Raw genomic sequence first — 11,554 nt, 5'->3', positions numbered from 1 at the left:
TTCTGATAAATAAATCTTAAAAAATCCAAAGGCTTTCAAAATTCAAAGTACAATCACAATGGGAGAATGCCAAAGCATAGGGGTTGGGGCCTTGGGGATAGCACTCAAATTACAGTATGTTGGCAAGTGTCCACTTTAAAGACAAATTAAAGATAATCTCCTGCTTCATATACTTTACCTAGCAGCTTCATATCTCTCTTTCATTGGACAAAGGACCATGCTAGCAGTTCATTCATAGTATTCCTGCCCCCCCTTTCTTACTCCATACTATTTAGGACAACAAGGTCTTCATTGCTTTGTACTATTATTTGGATTTATTCTCATTTGTGAATTCTTTTGAAGTTAGTGTTAAGTGTTAGTCCCAATAGAATTTAATTCAATTTACAGAATTATAATCCATTTTATCACTTGATTTTATGTGACTGGAAGTACAATTTAAATTATCAAAAGTTTACAGTTTGCATTACTGAAAAATAAGGGTTAATTGAGGGATGACTGGATCCAAGAACATAAGAGCTGCTATCAGGTATGAGGGTCTCTATTTCTCTTTCTTCTTCTCTGTCTTTCTCTGTATTAATCCTCAAGCAGTTCACAGTCTAGAGTATGAGAAAGCCTTTAAAAAATCACAGTAAAATGGGAGAACAACAAACATGTGTGCATGTTGTAGAAGTAGCAAAGAGAAGAACAATGATCTAATTCCCATCTTTATGGATTCACATAGGAAGAGAAGGGAGATGAGAGTTGGGTAGGCTAAGAATCATTCGGAAGCTTTGTTCTCATCTCTCTGAGATCCAGATATAACTTGACTCTCTTCCCAAACATTAAAGTTCTTGTAATTCTGTTTCTTAAAAAATAATAATGCAAAATTATCCTTTTAAATAGGCACCATGGAAAATCATACATTCACCTCTAGTATAAAGTGTCAATCTTTTATGACTGTGAATTTCACCTCTCAGTTTAGATGCCTCTTCCTCTAGAGTGTCTTCTTGATCCCACCATCTTCCTGTCCTCCAAGAAGGCTGGGTTGGTGGCTACCCTGCTCAGGGTTCTCTAGACAAACAGAATCAGAACAGGCACATTCTCTCAATTTCTTGTAAGACATCGGCTCATGAGATTGTGTGAGGCTGGCAAGTCTGACTCTGCAGGTCAGGCAACAGGCTGGAGATTCCTGCAGACTTGTGTCCTAAAATCTGTATTTCAGGTGATGGGAAGAGTGAGGAGAATTTTGGCAGAGTGTCTATCGTCTGGAGTCAGAATACACCCTAGAGAAGCTCTCTTTTTGCTCGTAAGGCCTCCAACTGATTGATTGAAGCCCAGCCACATTATAGGGTGTTATTGTTGTTGTTAGGTGTCATTGAATCAGCTCCAACTCATAGTGACCCTATGTACAACAGAATGATACACTGTGCGGTCCTGCACAAGCCTCACAACCCTTCCTGTAACTGAGCCCATGGTTGCAGCCACTGTGTCAGTCCATCTCATTGAGGATCTTCCCCTTTTTCACTGGCCCTCTGCTTTACCAAGCATGACATCCTTCTCCAGAGAATGGTCCCTTCTGACAACATGACCAGAGCAGGTGAGATGAAGTCTGGCCATTCTTGCTTCCAAGGAGCATTTCGGCTGCACTTCTTCCAGGACAGATTTGTTTGTTCCTCTGGCAGTCCATGGTACTTTTAGTATTCTTCACCAGCAGCACAACTCAATAGCATTGACTCTTCATTGGTCTTCCTTATTCATTGTCCAGCTCTCACATGCATATGATGTGACTGAAAGCACCATGGGTTGAGTTAGGCACACTTTAGTCTTCAAAGAGACATCTCTGCTCTGCAGCACTTGAAAGAGGTCTTTTGCAGCAGATGTGCCCAGTATAATTCATCATCTGATGTCTTGACTGCTGCTTCTGTTGGTGTTGATTGTGGAAACAAGCAATATGAAATCTTTGACAACTTCAGTCTTTTCTCCATTTATAGTCATGCTGCTTATTGGTCCAGTTGTGAGGATTGTAGAAAGTAGTCTGCTTTAATGAAGGGTAATTGATTTAATCACATGGAACTGGAGGGTCAGCGAAAAAGGGGAAGGCCCTTAACGAGATGGATTGACACAGTGGCTGCAATGATGGGCTTGGGTATAGCAGGGATCATGAGGCCGGCACAGGACTGGGCAGTGTTTCATTCTGTTGTATATAAGGTCTCTGTGAGTCAGCAATGACTCGATGACACGTAAAAACAACAATAACAAAAACAACAACTGGTTCATAACAGTAATTAAGCAAGTGTTTGGCCAAACAACTAGCCACCATACCCTAGCCAAGTTGATACATAAAATTACCATTACTGTGGCTCTTTATTGTGGCAGAGGGGTTAAAATGCTTGAATTTTGGAGACAGTGATCAGTATTGGAATTCCAGACTTTCTTCCTATTGGCTAGGTTATCTTCTACAATCCCTTTCCCTTCTCTGGGTGTCCCTTTCCTTCGCTATACACCCAGGGCAATAATATCCAGCCCTAGGCTCCAGTGGGAACTAAATGAGATAATGTCGGTAAAACACTTGGGCAGAATATTCAATGACAAGTAGCTATCATCATCATCATTATTATTTACTGCAATTATTCATTAAATTATCTCAATTCCCTCTACTATTAGATCCTTGAGAGATGGGAACATGACTTTTTGTTATTGTTACAACCACAGACTTTGTGTTCAGATCGGGTATGAATCCATGCTCTACTATCTACTATCTGTGTTACCCAGTACAAATTACTAAACTGTCAAACCTCAATTTCCTTGCTTACAAAATGTAGGTAATAGTAATACCCCCTTCTTAAGGTTGTTGTAAGGATTATATGATGTAGTAATTGTCAAGCCTCAATATAGTGTCTCGTTGTTGTCGTCGTTATGTGCCATGGAGTCAGACCCAACTCATAGTGACCGCTCCTTGGGTTTCCGAGGCAATATCACTACAGAAGTAGATTGCCCAGCCTTCCTTCCGAGGAGTGGCTGGTGGGTTTGAACCACCAGCCTTCTGGTTAGCAGTCTAGTGCCTTAGGCACTACGCTACCAGAGCTCCTCAATATAGTGTCTGGCATACAGTAAATATATTAGTTTATTATTGTTGTTGTTATATTCCTAATGCCTTTGTTTCTAATAAACAGCAGATCAATGAAAGACAGTTTTACGCATTTTTCCTGTGCCTTACTTATAACTTCTAGTCTCAGCCCTCTGGGTTCTGTCTCCCTTCTCTGGTATTAGCTTAAGAAAGCACCACAAAAACAGCAAATCTGTCCTCCAAGCATCATGATTTCTGCCTGGATTGCAAGTTGTCTCAAGATTTGGGGCCACGGCTTTCCCTCTTGCAGTGCAATGAAGACAAAGCTTTGTTCTTGCCTATGTTCAAACCCATCCACCACCAGCCTGTTTGTGGCATTGTGGTGGCTTGTGTATTGCTGTAATGCTAGAAGCTATGCCCTGAGAATTTAAAATCAAAGCAGGTCACCCATGGTGGACAGTTTTCAGCAGAGCTTCCAGATTAAGGCAGATTAGGAAGCAAAGCCCGACAGTCAACTTTTGAAAATTATCTAATGAAAAACTTATGGTTCACATCAGAACATCGCCCAACTCACTTGCTTTTGACATGTCATAAGAAGGATCAGTCACTGGAAGAGGACACATGTTTTGTGAAGTAGAAAACCAGGGAGGGCAAGGGAGACACAAGGTGAGTAACAGTCACAGTGATGGACTTGAACATGTTGGTCATCATACTCCTACCCAAGACTGGGCAACATTTTGTTCTGTTGTACATAAGGTCTCCATGAGCTGGTGTCAACTTGATGGTATTTACCTACCTATCTCTGTCTGTCTATCTATCTGTCTGTCTATCATCTATCTCTATGCCCAAACTCATAAAAGGCAATAATTTTGAAATTTTTAAGCTAGTGTTTCAACAATAAATTAATCTACCACACATGTAGTCAGTATGCCAGCATCTCATTCTTTTGTGACACTAGTGTTCCTCTATTAGTGGCTTCTGATAGGAACAGTTAAGCACAATGGGTGGAAGGTAACTTCTTGGGCAAACCTATTTATTTAGCAATTTCCCTGTCTGCTAGTTGTTGCTTCTAGAAATTATCTATTTATCATAGGTTGGCTGTCAGGGGCACTCAGGGTATGGGACTCAGAGAAGCCATTAGGTTCTTTTGGAGAAATAAGCCTAAGTCATCAAGGGATTTTGCCACTTAAAGCCTCTATGAAAGGTACGCTTTACTGGCTACAATGAGCAGGCAAAGAGGGGCACATTAGGTTACTTCTTTTGCCTGTTGTTTTGTAGCAGCACATGCCAGGGGGCAATGAGGTAAGTACCCCATATGCCAGCAGTTAGATGCAGGTGGCCAGCCAGAGCCCAGTATGTGAGCTGAGATCAGCAATCCCCATCATAACCCAGCGCCCCTCTAAATACGGCCTTCTAACAGCCTTCTCTCTTTCTTCCTGTGACCGCATAGACCCTTGTTTCTAAATCGCATCATACCAGGTCTATAATGTTGAGTTCTTCAGCTTTATGTTCTGTTTTCTGTCTTAGTGAAGGGAAAAAAATGATTTTTAAAAACATCTTTTTTTTTTTTGTCCTAGTGGAGGAAAAAATATTTCTAAAAACATATATTGAAATGAACTAGTTTCATTTTCCTTTACAGTAGGAAAAAGACCCAATTACATACACAAAATGCTTCTGAGAAGTCCCATAGAAAACATTTCTCATTTTTGAACTTGGTAAAAATAAGCATCTTACATGACAATCTTGGTACTATTTTTGCAGTCTTTGGATTCTTTAAGGGGCTTTCAGTAATCTATCATGAACCAGAGGGAGTTGATTATTTTGAAAGTAGTAAGTTAATGAACCAGATATTGTTAAGATGGTAGAATGCTACTCAGGACAATAATAATGGTAGTGGGTTCAATTTTTGTTAAGAACTGAGTGACAAGGATCATTAAGAGTTCAGTTTCTGCCTCACAGTAGATGAATAATAAATGCTTATTGAATGAATGCACATCATGTATAGCAACTTTTCAAAAGCATAAACTTTCACCAATAAAACAGGTCTGTAGAAATGACTAAACAAGTGAAGATCCTTTTCCTATTTCACCGAGGCTTGTATCTGATTTACTGCCCCCAGGACATAGAGCTCTTGGCAGAGCAGCTACTGGCAGCCCTCCTACCCCAAACCCTCATGGCTGTTGAGTCAATTCCAACTCATAGCTACCCTGCAGGACTTAGTAGAACTGCCTCATAGGGTTTCCAAGGTCATAATCTTTATGGATGCAGATCACCATGTCTTTCTCCATCTGGTTATCAGTGCAGGAAAGTGGAGATAACAAGAAACACAAAGTTGGTATATAGGGATTGAAATTCTTCTGCATTTAAGCAAGATGTTTACTACAAATCTTTTAAAGAAAAGAGAAGGGGAAAGAAAGTTGTGATTTTTTTTTTTCCATTGAAGATCTCTTCTTTTCTCATTAGGAAAAAAAAGAAGAAGAAGAAAGAAAGCTCTAAAGTGTGGTACGTGTGAACCAAGCAGTTAAGATTTTAGGAGGAAAGAGAGTTCAATCCTGGAATATCAATTAGGAGCTTGGAAACGAAAAAAAAAAAAACAATCTCAAATTGAGGATAAAGTGTTTGGCCAGATTGAAAGAAGAGCAGCTGGAAACTTGTGTTTATCAAATTTGAGCAGGCTGTATTGCTGCTTTTTCTTTATTTTTTCCCAGGCAGCAAATGCTACACCTTGAAAAAGATTGATTTATTCAGTACAGGTTTAAAACAAGCACACACAGAGACCTGGACAACACACACACACGCACACACACACACACACACACAGGCACATCCACACCAGAAAAAGAAAACACTTGTTACTCTGCCTGGATGAGGTAATGGCTGATGAGTCAAGTTTCCAAATCAGCCACACTATGCATGATCCATAAGAACTATAGTTCTGGGTGGTGCACGTGATTAAGCCCTCAGCTACTTACTGAAAGGTTGGCAGTTCGAGACCATCCAGAGGGGCCTCAGAAGAAAGGTCTAGACATCTACTTCCAACAAATCAGCCCTTGAGAACCCCGTGGAGCACAGTTCTACCCCAGCACGGGACTTGGTAGAAGAGCTTAGTTTTTTAAGCTGAGCATAGAGAGGACTCACTTGAGACTTCAAAGGAAAAGAGAGAGAGAAAAAAAAGCAATTTTTCACATATACCAAGTGTTGTCATATATTAAAAAAACAAAAAACAAAAAATCCACTGCTATCAAGTTCATTCCAGCTCAAACAACCCCCATCAGATTTCCAAGGTCGTAAATCTCTACCACAGTAGATTGCCTCATCTTCCTTCCATGGAGCAGCTGGTGGGTTTGAACAGTCAACCTTCTGGTTAGCAGATGCCTTAGGCATTGTGGCACTGGAGCTCCTTATCTCATGTAATCCTCCCTGCAACCTAAGGGGATAGGTTTTACTGTTCTCAGTTTAAAGATGAGTCTCAGAAAGTTAATGCGCTCTGGTGACACAGTGATTAAAGCATTTGGCTGCTAACCAAATGGTTGACAGTTCAAATCCCCCACCACTCCATAGGAGAAAGATGAAGCAGTCTGCTTCCGTAAAGATTTACAGCCTTGAAAAATATATGGGGCAGTTCTACTCTGTCCTATAGAGTCACTAGGAGTCAGAATCAACTGGATGGCAGTGAGTTTGGTTTGATTTGGTTCTCAGAGAGTTGATGCTAACCAAGGTTACATATATCCCCTGTAAAGGACACAGGAACATGTGATTCCAGATAGCTGAGCATATGGTTAAGGGCATAGACCTTAAAGGCACACTGTCTGGGATTCAATCCTGCTCTGCTTACTTGACAGCTGCATGGCCTTGGGTGTATTACCTAACCTCTCTGTTCCTCCAACTCCATATCTGTAAAACAGAGTTACTTACTAATCGTACCTACATCCTAAGGTTGTTGTGAAGATTAAACAAAAGACATAATGAAACATTTAGAAGAGTTCCTGCCCTTAGTAGGTCCTCAATAATTCCTTCTTGAGAAAGGAGAGGACTAGGAAAGCAGGATAGGGGATGCCCTCGGGAGGGTTTTTCTTGCCCCTGGACAGACCATTGAATACCCACCCACCCTCCAACCAACCAGTTGCCATAGAACCGACTCTGACTCATGGTGACCCATGTGTGTCACAACAGATCTGTGCTCCACAGGGATCTCACCGGCTGATTTTTCAGAAATCTCCAGGCCTTTCTTTCAAAGCACCTTTCAACTCAAACCTGTCACTGTGGGAATGCCAAAGACATCATCTCATTCTCCTTTTTCTTCTTAGATTTCAACTTTCTAGCTCAATTAGCTGGTATCAGGGGCCTATTGCAACTATGTCAGAGTGGACAGTGCAGATAGGTTATGCTGTCTCATATCCACGAAGTAGTCAAGTCAGTGGACAAGGGCTTCTTCCCCCTCTTGGTCGCCCCTTTTTCTTTTACCCAGCCTCCAGTTTCCTAGAGTAATATAATCATCCCCTTCCCACAGTACCTCCTTGTTCTCACCTTCTGGACCTTTGGACACAACATCATGCGTATTCCTAAACTTGACACATGTACAAACAAGAAATGAAAGAGCCCAAAACCTTCATTTCACAGATGAGAAAACATGCCAGTTGAATAATGTGCCCAGAATTACAGGGTTGGTGGTGGAGCTGAAATTACATGGTTAGGACATGTGTTTTAGCAGTTTCTCAGGTACTCTCTCCAGTATAGAAGAGCACACACAATATTCAGTGCTGCGATGATTTATTTTTTAATTGTTGAAAATAATAATTACACCCATTAACATTTTATTTACAGTTTGCATTGTATAATATAGACTTATGCTCACACTATGCACTATTCCCACTAACATCATTGTTATTAGTGACCTTAGGTGGCAAAAAAAGGACCATGCTTCTTACCTTATACAACTGAAATTGGGCAAAGACTTCCTTCCCCCTGTCGCCTTTTGGGTAACTAAGGGTCATTGGTAGAACTAAGCTGGAAACATGGATTCCAGCCCCCAGATGGTCCTGTATGAATTCACACCAGCTTAGAACGAATGACTAATATCTTAACAGCTAAAAGCATCATCAGGTATTAAAGATGTGAATACGCAGGAAGCAGAGAGGAAAACAACCTGTGTTAAAAATATTCTTCTAGTTAGTATCTTTTACATAAGTAAAAGCAAACAAACAGAAAACTGGAACAAAGGAAAAAATGAACAAACTAAACTTTGTGTGTGACTATCATGAACTGTTGATTTACTGGAAGAGGAGAGCCTGGCAGCTACTGAGAAGACAACACCCTCAGTGGTCAGGAGACAAAGACACAGGTCACGTGGCCTCTCCCTACCTGTGTGTCCTACAGACCTGAATTACCCTCTGCCTGCCTCACCTTTCTCTGTATCAGGAAGGGTTCACACTCACTGTTCCCTAAATTCTCATTTAGAGAAAGAGACTCAATGATTCAGTGTCTAAAATTCTATCTAGTCATCTCACACTATTTTCTGTGAGCCTAATTTCCATAGGAAAAAGGAATCCACTACAACCTCTGTGTCAGGTTTCAGAGAGGTAGCACAATGGATGATAAGGGTGTTCCTTATGGGAAATGTATTAAATAAAATTACGTTTTCAAAACAGTTTCTTCTGAGGGGCAGCTCAACCTAAAGATCTGGTGCATAGATCAGATGCTTGGTACGATCAATGATTAAGGGCATGATTTTTATCAAGGTCTGAAATCACATTGGCGATCTCAATTCATTCCCAAGAGCTACTGTGGGAACTGAAAGATTTAGCCCAGTGCTTGGCACGTCATAAGCACTCAGGCTTCTCTATCATTCCCTTACTTGGTCTAAAAGTTTCCAATGGAGCAGTCTTCCTGAGTGTCTCCTTTAACGTGGATGCAGATCTGACACTAGAGAACAGAAATAACACAGTCATATCGGTGTTTTGTCCAAGGAGATTATTCTGGTTACCTAGTGCCACTCTGACAGGAATATACCACAAATGGGATGGCCTTAACAAACAGGAGTTTATTCTTACAATTTGGAGGCTTTAAGTCCAAGTTCAAAGTGCCAGGCTCTAGGGGCTGGGTGAAAGCCCTTCAACCTTGGGGTCCAGCTCTGCCTCCTGTTCCCGGCCCACTGGAGCTAGAGGCTTTTCTAAACTCAGACAGCTGCTGGCTGCTGAGTCTGAGAAGCCCCAAGTTTGACAAGTAAAAAGGCACAGTCCTGATGTTACCAAACCACACAACAGGCTGTTAACTTAAGTCCATTTTAAGTCCCAAGGTCGGCAGAGCATAGGAGGCTCCTGAACAATGACATGGCCACATGCAGGGTCCAAGCATGCCACAGGCCAGAGATCATTCCCAAGGCTTCTCCTTCAATACAGGAAGCAGACCACATCCCAAAGGCAGCTACTCAGCTGCTTGTGGTAGATCCCACCATGGAGTTGATTACCAGTCTCATCATGGGGAATACTACATCCAGCTGCCCAGCCATTTGACCAGGCCCAGCCAAGTTGACACACAAACCAAACTACCACAGAGATGATTCTTTTTCTACAACCCTGTCTAAAGTAATGCTGTTGTCAGCATGGTGGAAACCAATTAGATAGTTTACATGCACATTTTGTAAGTTGTACCAGTAGCAGAGTTTGAGTAGGGATCAGTAGGCCCGGGATGACTGAAACCTCTCATGGTTTGTGTCTTTGTTCTTATTTTTCAGGGTCACAGCAATCCAGCCTTGTTATTCTCCTTGAGCTTTCATTCAATACTTTCTAAGCTGCCTTTAAAGGCATCCTGGTGGTACAATGGTTAATGCATTTGACCACTGCTTGGGGAAAAAAAGATGAGACAGTCTGCTTTTGCAAAGATTGACAGCCTTAGAAACTCATCTGGGGTCACTATGAGTCGCAATCAATTTGATGGCAGTGAGTTTGGTTTGGTTTTGGCAAAGTGCTTTTAAGGAGCTGTGGTGGTGCAGTAGTTAAAGTGTTTGGCCCCTAACTGGAAAGTTGTGATTTGAACCCACCAACCACTCCCCAGGAGAAAGATGCTTCCCTAAGAAATTTATACCCTTTGAAACCAAATGGGGCAGTGCAGTTCCGTTCTGTCCTATAATGTCACTATGAGTCAGAATCACCATGATGGCAATGGGTTTTTGTTTTGGTTGAAAGCCCCATTTACCTACCACCTGTCTGTCAGTTTATCATACTGTGGTGGTTTGTGTGTTGCTATGATCGTGGAAGTTATACACCGGAATTTCAAATACCAGCAGAGTGACCCATAGCGGACAGGTTTCAGCGGAACTTCCGGACTAAGACTAGGAAGAAAGGCCTGGTGATTAACTCCTGAAAATATGCCAATGAAAACCCTGTGGGTCGCAAAGAACAGCCTGATATTGTGCTAGAAAATGAGCCCCCTGGATTGGAAGGCATCAAAATACACAGTAACCGAAAACCAAATCAAATTCACTGCCGTCGAGTCAGATCCGAATCATAGTGACCCCTCCTCGGGTTTCTGAGGCAGTATCACTACGGAAGTAGATAGAGTCCTCCAGCCTATCAATGGTGGTGAAGATGGTGGAGAACCAGGCCTACTTCGTTCTGTTGTACATGGGGTCACCATGAGTTGGAATCAATCAACAGCAACTAACAACAAAGTGCTGGGCAGAATGCTAAATGCTTTACTTACTGTCTCTGTCATTCCTCATAAAAATACAAATCAGATGGGCATTATTGTCCTCATTTTGTGGATGGGCAAACTAAAATTCCTAAAGCGTGTCTTCCTGGGGTCACATATGTCATGAGCAGTGGAACCAGGATCACAGCTGATGAGTCTCACTCTTCTAAGCTCAGTATTTCCCTGTTTCTCATCTTGTATCAAAGCCACTGTCTTGGAGTGCTTATTGGACACTTTCACAGATGGAAATGCACAGGGTGGGTTTACTCTCACCTGTATAGGAAAATTGCTTCCAAGCATTGCCTCTTCTTGAGGACAACTATTTCAAAGTGGTTTTGATTGTGTCTGGTTAAGTACTGTTGTGGTTAAGTTATTGCTGTAGTACTTGATGAGTGGCAGCAACTGATTATTCACTGAAAAGTATAAGCAACATGTGTAGCATGGAATGTCAAGGGGAGAAAACCCCCCATTTCACAGTGGAAGCCGCTGAGGCCCAGAGCTGTTGTGACTTGAAATTACACAGCTGTTTATGACATGTGACAAGGTTTTACGTTGCAGGGGTGGGGGGTGGGGGGGCGAGAATTCAGGATAGTGGCTTGTCACTGACAAAGAATATAATTTCTATTTCTGGATTTGTGTTTTTTTCCCCTATTTCATAACTTTTTCCTACCTTCTTTTAGGAAACTGTCAAAATTATCATTCTGATTTAGCATACTAAAGAAAGATAATATGCTCAATTAGGTTAATGTGAGTACTTGTTACAACTCCTTTTATTTATCAACCTGACATATTTTAGATTGTCTTTCCATTTTTTTTTTT

This window comes from Orycteropus afer, unplaced genomic scaffold (genome assembly GCF_000298275.1).
Source record: "Orycteropus afer afer isolate SDZICR_OR568_19922 unplaced genomic scaffold, OryAfe1.0 scaffold00334, whole genome shotgun sequence".
In the NCBI taxonomy this organism is placed as follows: Eukaryota; Metazoa; Chordata; class Mammalia; order Tubulidentata; family Orycteropodidae; genus Orycteropus; species Orycteropus afer.
The sequence above is the reverse complement of the archived record's forward strand: the minus strand, read 5'-3'. Positions refer to the sequence as shown.